The sequence below is a fragment of the Mesoplodon densirostris genome, chromosome 1 (assembly GCF_025265405.1).
Source record: "Mesoplodon densirostris isolate mMesDen1 chromosome 1, mMesDen1 primary haplotype, whole genome shotgun sequence".
NCBI lineage: Eukaryota > Metazoa > Chordata > Mammalia > Artiodactyla > Ziphiidae > Mesoplodon > Mesoplodon densirostris.
In genome coordinates, this window is record NC_082661.1 from 247,020,443 (window position 1) to 247,037,560 (window position 17,118).

The following is a 17,118-nucleotide window of genomic DNA, read 5'->3' on the forward strand; positions in this document are numbered from 1 at the left end:
GTCCCAAGTGTCCAGCCTTATGCCACATCCAGCTGTCATTGTAGATAGGGTCTTTCCAGGTTTCCTCAGACACCCTGAAGGAATTGTAAAGAATTTCCCTGTTTTTTGGTTTTGCTTTTGAAATTCCTTTTTATAGTGGGTTTGAGCTGATTCTCGCTGCCATGTTTATGCCACTCTAGACACACTTGATTCCCTTATGGAGACATATCAATACATAGGTTTTAAGATTCTTACTAGTCAGATATATTCCTCTGTGGGAAATATGGGGTTTTGAGTCTCTTTCACTGAGGAAGGTGTCGGTTTTGTCAATTCCAAAGTTGGTGTTTGAAACGGTCCCTGTGCTTATATCAAACTCTGGTTTTATGCATCACCCCACCTCTCCTTCCCCTTTATGCAGGCATAAGAGTGTTTTCTAAATGTGAGACTCTGTTCTCTTTCCTAACTCAGTTCACGTGTAGCCATGTTTACAGGATCTTCCTAAGTGATATCTTATGATAAGTTTCTTTTTCTGTGTGACTTATTTCACTTAGAATCATCGTACCTGAATCCACTCACTTTGCTGCTACTGGTCTTATGACATTGATTTCATGGCTGAGGGATATTCCATCGTACGTAAGTACCACAATGTTTTGAACCATTTTTATATTTCCTGGGATATTTAAGGTGTACCCAAGTTGAGGTTCTTGTAGTCAGTGCAGCCCTAAATTTGGAGGTGGCTCTTTCTTATTGATTTTCAGTTTTCCCAAGGTATATTCCCTAGACTGGAAGTGGCCTTGGCTCTGTAGCTCTGTTGTTTACTTGTTTTAGGGAACACAATGCACTCCTCCAGTGAGGCAGTTGGCAATTTACATCCCGCCCATCAGCATAACAAGGCTCCCAGATCTCCAGGGCCTGTCTTGCCTTTCTGGTTTTTACACATTTTGTGGATGTCCTTTTTGACCGGTGGGAAGTGATACTTCTTTGTAGTGCAGATTTGCATTGCCCGCTTGCTTGCTTGGCCAAAAAGCGCGTATGCGTTTTCTCCTGAATATATTCAGGAGAAAACGCATACGCCCTTTTTGGCCAAGTGCACCATTGTCGAACTTGTGCCCCTCTTCCTGTGCTTTACAGGCAATTCCAAGGTACCTCTTGAAATCTGTTTCCTGCTATTTTGCCTCGCTTTCAAGTCCGCCTCGTTGACTTCCCTCAACAGATTTTTGGGTGATAGTTGTCCTTTATCACTCTGCCAGTTTGTGAATTGCTGTGCCCCTGAGCTCCATTTCTCAACTCGTTTTTTGTGAGCTGAACGCAAGTCCAAAATTTTGGATCATGTCCTATACTGGTTCCCGGTGGGTGGCTGAGACTTTGGTTAATTCTTCTTCCTGCCGGGAAATTAGAGTGACATGTGCCCGTCCAAATGCCTAACAGCTACTCTCTCATGGGTTCTCCCTCGTCCCTTCCATCCTCTGCCAAATTGGGAACCTGTGCAAACCAGGAGGTTAAAGGGCCTGTCTCTCCAAGTTGGGAGATTGATAGTAAGGCAGTTGGAAAGTCAAACTGGAGCACCAGGAGAGGGACTATTCGTTGAGTTTTAGAAACCTTTCGTATTCACAGTGTGTCCATTCTCTAGGTTTCCTGTACATGTTATAGCTGTAGTAATATTCCCTTGAACCTGGAGAGTTGGGACCCATGGAATGGGGGCCATGCATTATTGCTTGAAAGGGTCTGCATTTGCTCACCCAATCTCACCAATCCTCTCAGTCCCAAGTGTCCAGCCTTATGCCACATCCAGCTGTCATTGTAGATAGGGTCTTTCCAGGTTTCCTCGGACACCCTGAAGGAATTGTAAAGAATTTCCCTGTTTTTTCATTTTGCTTTTGAAATTCCTTTTTATAGTGGGTTTGAGCTGATTCTCGCTGCCATGTTTATGCCACTCTAGACACACTTGATTCCCTTATGGAGTCATATCAATACATAGGTTTTAAGATTCTTACTAGTCAGATATATTCCTCTGTGGGAAATATGGGGTTTTGAGTCTCTTTCACGGAGGAAGGTGTCGGTTTTGTCAATTCCAAAGTTGGTTTTTGAAACGGGCCCTGTGCTTATATCAAACTCTGGTTTTATGCATCACCCCACCTCTCCTTCCCCTTTATGCAGGCATAAGAGTGTTTTCTAAATGTGAGACTCTGTTCTCTTTCCTAACTCAGTTCACGTGTAGCCATGTTTACAGGATCTTCATAAGTGATATCTTATGATAAGTTTCTTTTTCTGTGTGACTTATTTCACTTAGAATCATTGTACCTGAATCCACTCACTTTGCTGCTACTGGTCTTATGACATTGATTTCATGGCTGAGGGATATTCCATCGTACGTAAGTACCACAATGTTTTGAACCATTTTTATATTTCCTGGGATATTTAAGGTGTACCCAAGTTGAGGTTCTTGTAGCCAGTGCAGCCCTAAATTTGGAGTTGGCTCTTTCTTATTGATTTTCAGTTTTCCCCAGGTATATTCCCTAGACTGGAAGTGGCCTTGGCTCTGTAGCTCTGTTGTTTACTTGGTTTAGGGAACACAATGCACTCCTCCAGTGAGGCAGTTGGCAATTTACATCCCGCCCATCAGCATAACAAGGCTCCCTGTTCTCCAGGGCCTGTCTTGCCTTTCTGGTTTTTACACATTTTGTGGATGTCCCTTTTGACCGGTGGGAAGTGATACTTCTTTGTAGTGCAGATTTGCATTGCCCGATTGCTTGCTTGGCCAAAAAGGGCGTATGCGTTTTCTCCTGAATATATTCAGGAGAAAACGCATACGCCCTTTTTGGCCAAGTGCACCATTGTCCAAGTTGTGCCCCTCTTCCTGTGCTTTACAGGCGATTCCAAGGTACCTCTTGAAATCTGTTTCCTGCTATTTTGCCTCACTTTCAAGTCCGCCTCGTTGACTTCCCTCAACAGATTTTTGGACGATAGTTGTCCTTTATCACTCTGCCAGTTTGTGAATTGCTGTGCCCCTGAGCTCCATTTCTCAACTCGTTTTTTGTGAGCTGAACGCAAGTCCAAAATTTTGGATCCTGTCCTATACTGGTTCCCGGTGGGTGGCTGAGACTTTGGTTAATTCTTCTTCCTGCCGGGAAATTAGAGTGACATGTGCCCGTCCAAATGCCTAACAGCTACTCTCTCATGGGTTCTCCCTCGTCCCTTCCATCCTCTGCCAAATTGGGAACCTGTGCAAACCAGGAGGTTAAAGGGCCTGTCTCTCCAAGTTGGGAGATTGATAGTAAGGCAGTTGGAAAGTCAAACTGGAGCACCAGGAGAGGGACTATTCGTTGAGTTTTAGAAACCTTTCGTATTCACAGTGTGTCCATTCTCTAGGTTTCCTGTACATGTTATAGCTGTAGTAATATTCCCTTGAACCTGGAGAGTTGGGACCCATGGAATGGGGGCCATGCATTATTGCTTGAAAGGGTCTGCATTTGCTCACCCAATCTCACCAATCCTCTCAGTCCCAAGTGTCCAGCCTTATGCCACATCCAGCTGTCATTGTAGATAGGGTCTTTCCAGGTTTCCTCAGACACCCTGAAGGAATTGTAAAGAATTTCCCTGTTTTTTGGTTTTGCTTTTGAAATTCCTTTTTATAGTGGGTTTGAGCTGATTCTCGCTGCCATGTTTATGCCACTCTAGACACACTTGATTCCCTTATGGAGACATATCAATACATAGGTTTTAAGATTCTTACTAGTCAGATATATTCCTCTGTGGGAAATATGGGGTTTTGAGTCTCTTTCACTGAGGAAGGTGTCGGTTTTGTCAATTCCAAAGTTGGTGTTTGAAACGGTCCCTGTGCTTATATCAAACTCTGGTTTTATGCATCACCCCACCTCTCCTTCCCCTTTATGCAGGCATAAGAGTGTTTTCTAAATGTGAGACTCTGTTCTGTTTCCTAACTCAGTTCACGTGTAGCCATGTTTACAGGATCTTCATAAGTGATATCTTATGATAAGTTTCTTTTTCTGTGTGACTTATTTCACTTAGAATCATCGTACCTGAATCCACTCACTTTGCTGCTACTGGTCTTATGACATTGATTTCATGGCTGAGGGATATTCCATCGTACGTAAGTACCACAATGTTTTGAACCATTTTTATATTTCCTGGGATATTTAAGGTGTACCCAAGTTGAGGTTCTTGTAGCCAGTGCAGCCCTAAATTTGGAGGTGGCTCTTTCTTATTGATTTTCAGTTTTCCCCAGGTATATTCCCTAGACTGGAAGTGGCCTTGGCTCTGTAGCTCTGTTGTTTACTTGGTTTAGGGAACACAATGCACTCCTCCAGTGAGGCAGTTCGCAATTTACATCCCGCCCATCAGCATAACAAGGCTCCCTGTTCTCCAGGGCCTGTCTTGCCTTTCTGGTTTTTACACATTTTGTGGATGTCCCTTTTGACCGGTGGGAAGTGATACTTCTTTGTAGTGCAGATTTGCATTGCCCGATTGCTTGCTTGGCCAAAAAGGGCGTATGCGTTTTCTCCTGAATATATTCAGGAGAAAACGCATACGCCCTTTTTGGCCAAGTGCACCATTGTCCAAGTTGTGCCCCTCTTCCTGTGCTTTACAGGCGATTCCAAGGTACCTCTTGAAATCTGTTTCCTGCTATTTTGCCTCACTTTCAAGTCCGCCTCGTTGACTTCCCTCAACAGATTTTTGGACGATAGTTGTCCTTTATCACTCTGCCAGTTTGTGAATTGCTGTGCCCCTGAGCTCCATTTCTCAACTCGTTTTTTGTGAGCTGAACGCAAGTCCAAAATTTTGGATCCTGTCCTATACTGGTTCCCGGTGGGTGGCTGAGACTTTGGTTAATTCTTCTTCCTGCCGGGAAATTAGAGTGACATGTGCCCGTCCAAATGCCTAACAGCTACTCTCTCATGGGTTCTCCCTCGTCCCTTCCATCCTCTGCCAAATTGGGAACCTGTGCAAACCAGGAGGTTAAAGGGCCTGTCTCTCCAAGTTGGGAGATTGATAGTAAGGCAGTTGGAAAGTCAAACTGGAGCACCAGGAGAGGGACTATTCGTTGAGTTTTAGAAACCTTTCGTATTCACAGTGTGTCCATTCTCTAGGTTTCCTGTACATGTTATAGCTGTAGTAATATTCCCTTGAACCTGGAGAGTTGGGACCCATGGAATGGGGGCCATGCATTATTGCTTGAAAGGGTCTGCATTTGCTCACCCAATCTCACCAATCCTCTCAGTCCCAAGTGTCCAGCCTTATGCCACATCCAGCTGTCATTGTAGATAGGGTCTTTCCAGGTTTCCTCAGACACCCTGAAGGAATTGTAAAGAATTTCCCTGTTTTTTGGTTTTGCTTTTGAAATTCATTTTTATAGTGGGTTTCAGCTGATTCTCGCTGCCATGTTTATGCCACTCTAGACACACTTGATTCCCTTATGGAGACATATCAATACATAGGTTTTAAGATTCTTACTAGTCAGATATATTCCTCTGTGGGAAATATGGGGTTTTGAGTCTCTTTCACTGAGGAAGGTGTCGGTTTTGTCAATTCCAAAGTTGGTGTTTGAAACGGTCCCTGTGCTTATATCAAACTCTGGTTTTATGCATCACCCCACCTCTCCTTCCCCTTTATGCAGGCATAAGAGTGTTTTCTAAATGTGAGACTCTGTTCTCTTTCCTAACTCAGTTCACGTGTAGCCATGTTTACAGGATCTTCCTAAGTGATATCTTATGATAAGTTTCTTTTTCTGTGTGACTTATTTCACTTAGAATCATCGTACCTGAATCCACTCACTTTGCTGCTACTGGTCTTATGACATTGATTTCATGGCTGAGGGATATTCCATCGTACGTAAGTACCACAATGTTTTGAACCATTTTTATATTTCCTGGGATATTTAAGGTGTACCCAAGTTGAGGTTCTTGTAGTCAGTGCAGCCCTAAATTTGGAGGTGGCTCTTTCTTATTGATTTTCAGTTTTCCCAAGGTATATTCCCTAGACTGGAAGTGGCCTTGGCTCTGTAGCTCTGTTGTTTACTTGTTTTAGGGAACACAATGCACTCCTCCAGTGAGGCAGTTGGCAATTTACATCCCGCCCATCAGCATAACAAGGCTCCCAGTTCTCCAGGGCCTGTCTTGCCTTTCTGGTTTTTACACATTTTGTGGATGTCCCTTTTGACCGGTGGGAAGTGATACTTCTTTGTAGTGCAGATTTGCATTGCCCGCTTGCTTGCTTGGCCAAAAAGGGCGTATGTGTTTTCTCCTGAATATATTCAGGAGAAAACGCATACGCCCTTTTTGGCCAAGTGCACCATTGGACAAGTTGTGCCCCTCTTCCTGTGCTTTACAGGCGATTCCAACGTACCTCTTGAAATCTATTTCCTGCTATTTTGCCTCGCTTTCAAGTCCGCCTCATTGACTTCCCTCAACAGATTTTTGGACGATCGTTGTCCTTTATCACTCTGCCAGTTTGTGAATTGCTGTGCCCCGGAGCTCCATTTCTCAACTCGTTTTTTGTGAGCTGAACGCAAGTCCAAAATTTTGGATCCTGTCCTATACTGGTTCCCGGTGGGTGGCTGAGACTTTGGTTAATTCTTCTTCCTGCCGGGAAATTAGAGTGACATGTGCCCGTCCAAATGCCTAACAGCTACTCTCTCATGGGTTCTCCCTCGTCCCTTCCATCCTCTGCCAAATTGGGAACCTGTGCAAACCAGGAGGTTAAAGGGCCTGTCTCTCCAAGTTGGGAGATTGATAGTAAGGCAGTTGGAAAGTCAAACTGGAGCACCAGGAGAGGGACTATTCGTTGAGTTTTAGAAACCTTTCGTATTCACAGTGTGTCCATTCTCTAGGTTTCCTGTACATGTTATAGCTGTAGTAATATTCCCTTGAACATGGAGAGTTGGGACCCATGGAATGGGGGCCATGCATTATTGCTTGAAAGGGTCTGCATTTGCTCACCCAATCTCACCAATCCTCTCAGTCCCAAGTGTCCAGCCTTATGCCACATCCAGCTGTCATTGTAGATAGGGTCTTTCCAGGTTTCCTCAGACACCCTGAAGGAATTGTAAAGAATTTCCCTGTTTTTTGGTTTTGCTTTTGAAATTCCTTTTTATAGTGGGTTTGAGCTGATACTCGCTGCCATGTTTATGCCACTCTAGACACACTTGAGTCCCTTATGGAGACATATCAATACATAGGTTTTAAGATTCTTACTAGTCAGATATATTCCTCTGTGGGAAATATGGGGTTTTGAGTCTCTTTCACTGAGGAAGGTGTCGGTCTTGTCAGTTACAAAGTTGGTTTTTGAAACGGTCCCTGTGCTTATATCAAACTCTGGTTTTATGCATCACCCCACCTCTCCTTCCCCTTTATGCAGGCATAAGAGTGTTTTCTAAATGTGAGACTCTGTTCTCTTTCCTAACTCAGTTCACGTGTAGCCATGTTTACAGGATCTTCATAAGTGATATCTTATGATAAGTTTATTTTTCTGTGTGACTTATTTCACTTAGAATCATCGTACCTGAATCCACTCACTTTGCTGCTACTGGTCTTATGACATTGATTTCATGGCTGAGGGATATTCCATCGTACGTAAGTACCACAATGTTTTGAACCATTTTTATATTTCCTGGGATATTTAAGGTGTACCCAAGTTGAGGTTCTTGTAGTCAGTGAAGCCCTAAATTTGGAGGTGGCTCTTTCTTATTGATTTTCAGTTTTCCCAAGGTATATTCCCTAGACTGGAAGTGGCCTTGGCTCTGTAGCTCTGTTGTTTACTTGTTTTAGGGAACACAATGCACTCCTCCAGTGAGGCAGTTGGCAATTTACATCCCGCCCATCAGCATAACAAGGCTCCCTGTTCTCCAGGGCCCGTCTTGCCTTTCTGGTTTTTACACATTTTGTGGATGTCCCTTTTTACCGGTGGGAAGTGATACTTCTTTGTAGTGCAGATTTGCATTGCCCGATTGCTTGCTTGGCCAAAAAGGGCGTATGCGTTTTCTCCTGAATATATTCAGGAGAAAACGCATACGCCCTTTTTGGCCAAGTGAACCATTGTCCAAGTTGTGCCCCTCTTCCTGTGCTTTACAGGCGATTCCAACGTACCTCTTGAAATCTATTTCCTGCTATTTTGCCTCGCTTTCAAGTCCCCCTCATTGACTTCCCTCAACAGATTTTTGGACGATAGTTGTCCTTTATCATTCTGCCAGTTTGTGAATTGCTGTGCCCCTGAGCTCCATTTCTCAACTCGTTTTTTGTGAGCTGAACGCAAGTCCAAAATTTTGGATTCTGTCCTATACTGGTTCCCGGTGGGTGGCTGAGACTTTGGTTAATTCTTCTTCCTGCCGGGAAATTAGAGTGACATGTGCCCGTCCAAATGCCTAACAGCTACTCTCTCATGTGTTCTCCCTCGTCCCTTCCATCCTCTGCCAAATTGGGAACCTGTGCAAACCAGGAGGTTAAAGGGCCTGTCTCTCCAAGTTGGGAGATTGATAGTAAGGCAGTTGGAAAGTAAAACTGGAGCACCAGGAGAGGGACTATTCGTTGAGTTTTAGAAACCTTTCGTATTCACAGTGTGTCCATTCTCTAGGTTTCCTGTACATGTTATAGCTGTAGTAATATTCCCTTGAACATGGAGAGTTGGGACCCATGGAATGGGGGCCATGCATTATTGCTTGAAAGGGTCTGCATTCGCTCACCCAATCTCACCAATCCTCTCAGTCCCAAGTGTCCAGCCTTATGCCACATCCAGCTGTCATTGTAGATAGGGTCTTTCCAGGTTTCCTCAGACACCCTGAAGGAATTGTAAAGAATTTCCCTGTTTTTTGGTTTTGCTTTTGAAATTCCTTTTTATAGTGGGTTTGAGCTGATACTCGCTGCCATGTTTATGCCACTCTAGACACACTTGATTCCCTTATGGAGACATATCAATACATAGGTTTTAAGATTCTTACTAGTCAGATATATTCCTCTGTGGGAAATATGGGGTTTTGAGTCTCTTTCACTGAGGAAGGTGTCGGTCTTGTCAGTTACAAAGTTGGTTTTTGAAACGGTCCCTGTGCTTATATCAAACTCTGGTTTTATGCATCACCCCACCTCTCCTTCCCCTTTATGCAGGCATAAGAGTGTTTTCTAAATGTGAGACTCTGTTGTCTTTCCTAACTCAGTTCACGTGTAGTCATGTTTACAGGATCTTCATAAGTGATATCTTATGATAAGTTTCTTTTTCTGTGTGACTTATTTCACTTAGAATCATCGTACCTGAATCCACTCACTTTGCTGCTACTGGTCTTATGACATTGATTTCATGGCTGAGGGATATTCCATCGTACGTAAGTACCACAATGTTTTGAACCATTTTTATATTTCCTGGGATATTTAAGGTGTACCCAAGTTGAGGTTCTTGTAGTCAGTGCAGCCCTAAATTTGGAGGTGGCTCTTTCTTATTGATTTTCAGTTTTCCCCAGGTATATTCCCTAGACTGGAAGTGGCCTTGGCTCTGTAGCTCTGTTGTTTACTTGTTTTAGGGAACACAATGCACTCCTCCAGTGAGGCAGTTGGCAATTTACATCCCGCCCATCAGCATAACAAGGCTCCCTGTTCTCCAGGGCCTGTCTTGCCTTTCTGGTTTTTACACATTTTGTGGATGTCCCTTTTGACCGGTGGGAAGTGATACTTCTTTGTAGTGCAGATTTGCATTGCCCGCTTGCTTGCTTGGCCAAAAAGGGCGTATGCGTTTTCTCCTGAATATATTCAGGAGAAAACGCATACGCCCTTTTTGGCCAAGTGCACCATTGTCCAAGTTGTGCCCCTCTTCCTGTGCTTTACAGGCGATTCCAAGGTACCTCTTGAAATCTGTTTCCTGCTATTTTGCCTCGCTTTCAAGTCCGCCTCGTTGACTTCCCTCAACAGATTTTTGGACGATAGTTGTCCTTTATCACTCTGCCAGTTTGTGAATTGCTGTGCCCCTGAGCTCCATTTCTCAACTCGTTTTTTGTGAGCTGAACGCAAGTCCAAAATTTTGGATCATGTCCTATACTGGTTCCCGGTGGGTGGCTGAGACTTTGGTTAATTCTTCTTCCTGCCGGGAAATTAGAGTGACATGTGCCCGTCCAAATGCCTAACAGCTACTCTCTCATGGGTTCTCCCTCGTCCCTTCCATCCTCTGCCAAATTGGGAACCTGTGCAAACCAGGAGGTTAAAGGGCCTGTCTCTCCAAGTTGGGAGATTGATAGTAAGGCAGTTGGAAAGTCAAACTGGAGCACCAGGAGAGGGACTATTCGTTGAGTTTTAGAAACCTTTCGTATTCACAGTGTGTCCATTCTCTAGGTTTCCTGTACATGTTATAGCTGTAGTAATATTCCCTTGAACCTGGAGAGTTGGGACCCATGGAATGGGGGCCATGCATTATTGCTTGAAAGGGTCTGCATTTGCTCACCCAATCTCACCAATCCTCTCAGTCCCAAGTGTCCAGCCTTATGCCACATCCAGCTGTCATTGTAGATAGGGTATTTCCAGGTTTCCTCAGACACCCTGAAGGAATTGTAAAGAATTTCCCTGTTTTTTGGTTTTGCTTTTGAAATTCCTTTTTATAGTGGGTTTGAGCTGATTCTCGCTGCCATGTTTATGCCACTCTAGACACACTTGATTCCCTTATGGAGACATATCAATACATAGGTTTTAAGATTCTTACTAGTCAGATATATTCCTCTGTGGGAAATATGGGGTTTTGAGTCTCTTTCACTGAGGAAGGTGTCGGTTTTGTCAATTCCAAAGTTGGTGTTTGAAACGGTCCCTGTGCTTATATCAAACTCTGGTTTTATGCATCACCCCACCTCTCCTTCCCCTTTATGCAGGCATAAGAGTGTTTTCTAAATGTGAGACTCTGTTCTCTTTCCTAACTCAGTTCACGTGTAGCCATGTTTACAGGATCTTCCTAAGTGATATCTTATGATAAGTTTCTTTTTCTGTGTGACTTATTTCACTTAGAATCATCGTACCTGAATCCACTCACTTTGCTGCTACTGGTCTTATGACATTGATTTCATGGCTGAGGGATATTCCATCGTACGTAAGTACCACAATGTTTTGAACCATTTTTATATTTCCTGGGATATTTAAGGTGTACCCAAGTTGAGGTTCTTGTAGTCAGTGCAGCCCTAAATTTGGAGGTGGCTCTTTCTTATTGATTTTCAGTTTTCCCAAGGTATATTCCCTAGACTGGAAGTGGCCTTGGCTCTGTAGCTCTGTTGTTTACTTGTTTTAGGGAACACAATGCACTCCTCCAGTGAGGCAGTTGGCAATTTACATCCCGCCCATCAGCATAACAAGGCTCCCAGTTCTCCAGGGCCTGTCTTGCCTTTCTGGTTTTTACACATTTTGTGGATGTCCCTTTTGACCGGTGGGAAGTGATACTTCTTTGTAGTGCAGATTTGCATTGCCCGCTTGCTTGCTTGGCCAAAAAGGGCGTATGTGTTTTCTCCTGAATATATTCAGGAGAAAACGCATACGCCCTTTTTGGCCAAGTGCACCATTGGACAAGTTGTGCCCCTCTTCCTGTGCTTTACAGGCGATTCCAACGTACCTCTTGAAATCTATTTCCTGCTATTTTGCCTCGCTTTCAAGTCCGCCTCATTGACTTCCCTCAACAGATTTTTGGACGATCGTTGTCCTTTATCATTCTGCCAGTTTGTGAATTGCTGTGCCCCTGAGCTCCATTTCTCAACTCGTTTTTTGTGAGCTGAACGCAAGTCCAAAATTTTGGATCATGTCCTATACTGGTTCCCGGTGGGTGGCTGAGACTTTGGTTATTTCTTCTTCCTGCCGGGAAATTAGAGTGACATGTGCCCGTCCAAATGCCTAACAGCTACTCTCTCATGGGTTCTCCCTCGTCCCTTCCATCCTCTGCCAAATTGGGAACCTGTGCAAACCAGGAGGTTAAAGGGCCTGTCTCTCCAAGTTGGGAGATTGATAGTAAGGCAGTTGGAAAGTAAAACTGGAGCACCAGGAGAGGGACTATTCGTTGAGTTTTAGAAACCTTTCGTATTCACAGTGTGTCCATTCTCTAGGTTTCCTGTACATGTTATAGCTGTAGTAATATTCCCTTGAACATGGAGAGTTGGGACCCATGGAATGGGGGCCATGCATTATTGCTTGAAAGTGTCTGCATTCGCTCACCCAATCTCACCAATCCTCTCAGTCCCAAGTGTCCAGCCTTATGCCACATCCAGCTGTCATTGTAGATAGGGTCTTTCCAGGTTTCCTCAGACACCCTGAAGGAATTGTAAATAATTTCCCTGTTTTTTGGTTTTGCTTTTGAAATTCCTTTTTATAGTGGGTTTGAGCTGATACTCGCTGCCATGTTTATGCCACTCTAGACACACTTGATTCCCTTATGGAGACATATCAATACATAGGTTTTAAGATTCTTACTAGTCAGATATATTCCTCTGTGGGAAATATGGGGTTTTGAGTCTCTTTCACTGAGGAAGGTGTCGGTCTTGTCAGTTACAAAGTTGGTTTTTGAAACGGTCCCTGTGCTTATATCAAACTCTGGTTTTATGCATCACCCCACCTCTCCTTCCCCTTTATGCAGGCATAAGAGTGTTTTCTAAATGTGAGACTCTGTTGTCTTTCCTAACTCAGTTCACGTGTAGTCATGTTTACAGGATCTTCATAAGTGATATCTTATGATAAGTTTCTTTTTCTGTGTGACTTATTTCACTTAGAATCATCGTACCTGAATCCACTCACTTTGCTGCTACTGGTCTTATGACATTGATTTCATGGCTGAGGGATATTCCATCGTACGTAAGTACCACAATGTTTTGAACCATTTTTATATTTCCTGGGATATTTAAGGTGTACCCAAGTTGAGGTTCTTGTAGTCAGTGCAGCCCTAAATTTGGAGGTGGCTCTTTCTTATTGATTTTCAGTTTTCCCCAGGTATATTCCCTAGACTGGAAGTGGCCTTGGCTCTGTAGCTCTGTTGTTTACTTGTTTTAGGGAACACAATGCACTCCTCCAGTGAGGCAGTTGGCAATTTACATCCCGCCCATCAGCATAACAAGGCTCCCTGTTCTCCAGGGCCTGTCTTGCCTTTCTGGTTTTTACACATTTTGTGGATGTCCCTTTTGACCGGTGGGAAGTGATACTTCTTTGTAGTGCAGATTTGCATTGCCCGCTTGCTTGCTTGGCCAAAAAGGGCGTATGCGTTTTCTCCTGAATATATTCAGGAGAAAACGCATACGCCCTTTTTGGCCAAGTGCACCATTGTCCAAGTTGTGCCCCTCTTCCTGTGCTTTACAGGCGATTCCAAGGTACCTCTTGAAATCTGTTTCCTGCTATTTTGCCTCGCTTTCAAGTCCGCCTCGTTGACTTCCCTCAACAGATTTTTGGACGATAGTTGTCCTTTATCACTCTGCCAGTTTGTGAATTGCTGTGCCCCTGAGCTCCATTTCTCAACTCGTTTTTTGTGAGCTGAACGCAAGTCCAAAATTTTGGATCATGTCCTATACTGGTTCCCGGTGGGTGGCTGAGACTTTGGTTAATTCTTCTTCCTGCCGGGAAATTAGAGTGACATGTGCCCGTCCAAATGCCTAACAGCTACTCTCTCATGGGTTCTCCCTCGTCCCTTCCATCCTCTGCCAAATTGGGAACCTGTGCAAACCAGGAGGTTAAAGGGCCTGTCTCTCCAAGTTGGGAGATTGATAGTAAGGCAGTTGGAAAGTCAAACTGGAGCACCAGGAGAGGGACTATTCGTTGAGTTTTAGAAACCTTTTGTATTCACAGTGTGTCCATTCTCTAGGTTTCCTGTACATGTTATAGCTGTAGTAATATTCCCTTGAACCTGGAGAGTTGGGACCCATGGAATGGGGGCCATGCATTATTGCTTGAAAGGGTCTGCATTTGCTCACCCAATCTCACCAATCCTCTCAGTCCCAAGTGTCCAGCCTTATGCCACATCCAGCTGTCATTGTAGATAGGGTCTTTCCAGGTTTCCTCGGACACCCTGAAGGAATTGTAAAGAATTTCCCTGTTTTTTCGTTTTGCTTTTGAAATTCCTTTTTATAGTGGGTTTGAGCTGATTCTCGCTGCCATGTTTATGCCACTCTAGACACACTTGATTCCCTTATGGAGACATATCAATACATAGGTTTTAAGATTCTTACTAGTCAGATATATTCCTCTGTGGGAAATATGGGGTTTTGAGTCTCTTTCACGGAGGAAGGTGTCGGTTTTGTCAATTCCAAAGTTGGTTTTTGAAACGGTCCCTGTGCTTATATCAAACTCTGGTTTTATGCATCACCCCACCTCTCCTTCCCCTTTATGCAGGCATAAGAGTGTTTTCTAAATGTGAGACTCTGTTCTCTTTCCTAACTCAGTTCACGTGTAGCTATGTTTACAGGATCTTCATAAGTGATATCTTATGATAAGTTTCTTTTTCTGTGTGACTTATTTCACTTAGAATCATCGTACCTGAATCCACTCACTTTGCTGCTACTGGTCTTATGACATTGATTTCATGGCTGAGGGATATTCCATCGTACGTAAGTACCACAATGTTTTGAACCATTTTTATATTTCCTGGGATATTTAAGGTGTACCCAAGTTGAGGTTCTTGTAGCCAGTGCAGCCCTAAATTTGGAGGTGGCTCTTTCTTATTGATTTTCAGTTTTCCCCAGGTATATTCCCTAGACTGGAAGTGGCCTTGGCTCTGTAGCTCTGTTGTTTACTTGTTTTAGGGAACACAATGCACTCCTCCAGTGAGGCAGTTGGCAATTTACATCCCGCCCATCAGCATAACAAGGCTCCCTGTTCTCCAGGGCCTGTCTTGCCTTTCTGGTTTTTACACATTTTGTGGATGTCCCTTTTGACCGGTGGGAAGTGATACTTCTTTGTAGTGCAGATTTGCATTGCCCGATTGCTTGCTTGGCCAAAAAGGGCGTATGCGTTTTCTCCTGAATATATTCAGGAGAAAACGCATACGCCCTTTTTGGCCAAGTGCACCATTGTCCAAGTTGTGCCCCTCTTCCTGTGCTTTACAGGCGATTCCAAGGTACCTCTTGAAATCTGTTTCCTGCTATTTTGCCTCACTTTCAAGTCCGCCTCGTTGACTTCCCTCAACAGATTTTTGGACGATAGTTGTCCTTTATCACTCTGCCAGTTTGTGAATTGCTGTGCCCCTGAGCTCCATTTCTCAACTCGTTTTTTGTGAGCTGAACGCAAGTCCAAAATTTTGGATCCTGTCCTATACTGGTTCCCGGTGGGTGGCTGAGACTTTGGTTAATTCTTCTTCCTGCCGGGAAATTAGAGTGACATGTGCCCGTCCAAATGCCTAACATCTACTCTCTCATGGGTTCTCCCTCGTCCCTTCCATCCTCTGCCAAATTGGGAACCTGTGCAAACCAGGAGGTTAAAGGGCCTGTCTCTCCAAGTTGGGAGATTGATAGTAAGGCAGTTGGAAAGTCAAACTGGAGCACCAGGAGAGGGACTATTCGTTGAGTTTTAGAAACCTTTCGTATTCACAGTGTGTCCATTCTCTAGGTTTCCTGTACATGTTATAGCTGTAGTAATATTCCCTTGAACCTGGAGAGTTGGGACCCATGGAATGGGGGCCATGCATTATTGCTTGAAAGGGTCTGCATTTGCTCACCCAATCTCACCAATCCTCTCAGTCCCAAGTGTCCAGCCTTATGCCACATCCAGCTGTCATTGTAGATAGGGTCTTTCCAGGTTTCCTCAGACACCCTGAAGGAATTGTAAAGAATTTCCCTGTTTTTTGGTTTTGCTTTTGAAATTCCTTTTTATAGTGGGTTTGAGCTGATTCTCGCTGCCATGTTTATGCCACTCTAGACACACTTGATTCCCTTATGGAGACATATCAATACATAGGTTTTAAGATTCTTACTAGTCAGATATATTCCTCTGTGGGAAATATGGGGTTTTGAGTCTCTTTCACTGAGGAAGGTGTCGGTTTTGTCAATTCCAAAGTTGGTGTTTGAAACGGTCTCTGTGCTTATATCAAACTCTGGTTTTATGCATCACCCCACCTCTCCTTCCCCTTTATGCAGGCATAAGAGTGTTTTCTAAATGTGAGACTCTGTTCTCTTTCCTAACTCAGTTCACGTGTAGCCATGTTTACAGGATCTTCCTAAGTGATATCTTATGATAAGTTTCTTTTTCTGTGTGACTTATTTCACTTAGAATCATCGTACCTGAATCCACTCACTTTGCTGCTACTGTTCTTATGACATTGATTTCATGGCTGAGGGATATTCCATCGTACGTAAGTACCACAATGTTTTGAACCATTTTTATATTTCCTGGGATATTTAAGGTGTACCCAAGTTGAGGTTCTTGTAGTCAGTGCAGCCCTAAATTTGGAGGTGGCTCTTTCTTATTGATTTTCAGTTTTCCCAAGGTATATTCCCTAGACTGGAAGTGGCCTTGGCTCTGTAGCTCTGTTGTTTCCTTGTTTTAGGGAACACAATGCACTCCTCCAGTGAGGCAGTTGGCAATTTACATCCCGCCCATCAGCATAACAAGGCTCCCAGTTCTCCAGGGCCTGTCTTGCCTTTCTGGTTTTTACACATTTTGTTGATGTCCCTTTTGACCGGTGGGAAGTGATACTTCTTTGTAGTGCAGATTTGCATTGCCCGCTTGCTTGCTTGGCCAAAAAGGGCGTATGCGTTTTCTCCTGAATATATTCAGGAGAAAACGCATACGCCCTTTTTGGCCAAGTGCACCATTGGACAAGTTGTGCCCCTCTTCCTGTGCTTTACAGGCGATTCCAACGTACCTCTTGAAATCTATTTCCTGCTATTTTGCCTCGCTTTCAAGTCCGCCTCATTGACTTCCCTCAACAGATTTTTGGACGATAGTTGTCCTTTATCACTCTGCCAGTTTGTGAATTGCTGTGCCCCGGAGCTCCATTTCTCAACTCGTTTTTTGTGAGCTGAACGCAAGTCCAAAATTTTGGATCCTGTCCTATACTGGTTCCCGGTGGGTGGCTGAGACTTTGGTTAATTCTTCTTCCTGCCGGGAAATTAGAGTGACATGTGCCCGTCCAAATGCCTAACAGCTACTCTCTCATGGGTTCTCCCTCGTCCCTTCCATCCTCTGCCAAATTGGGAACCTGTGC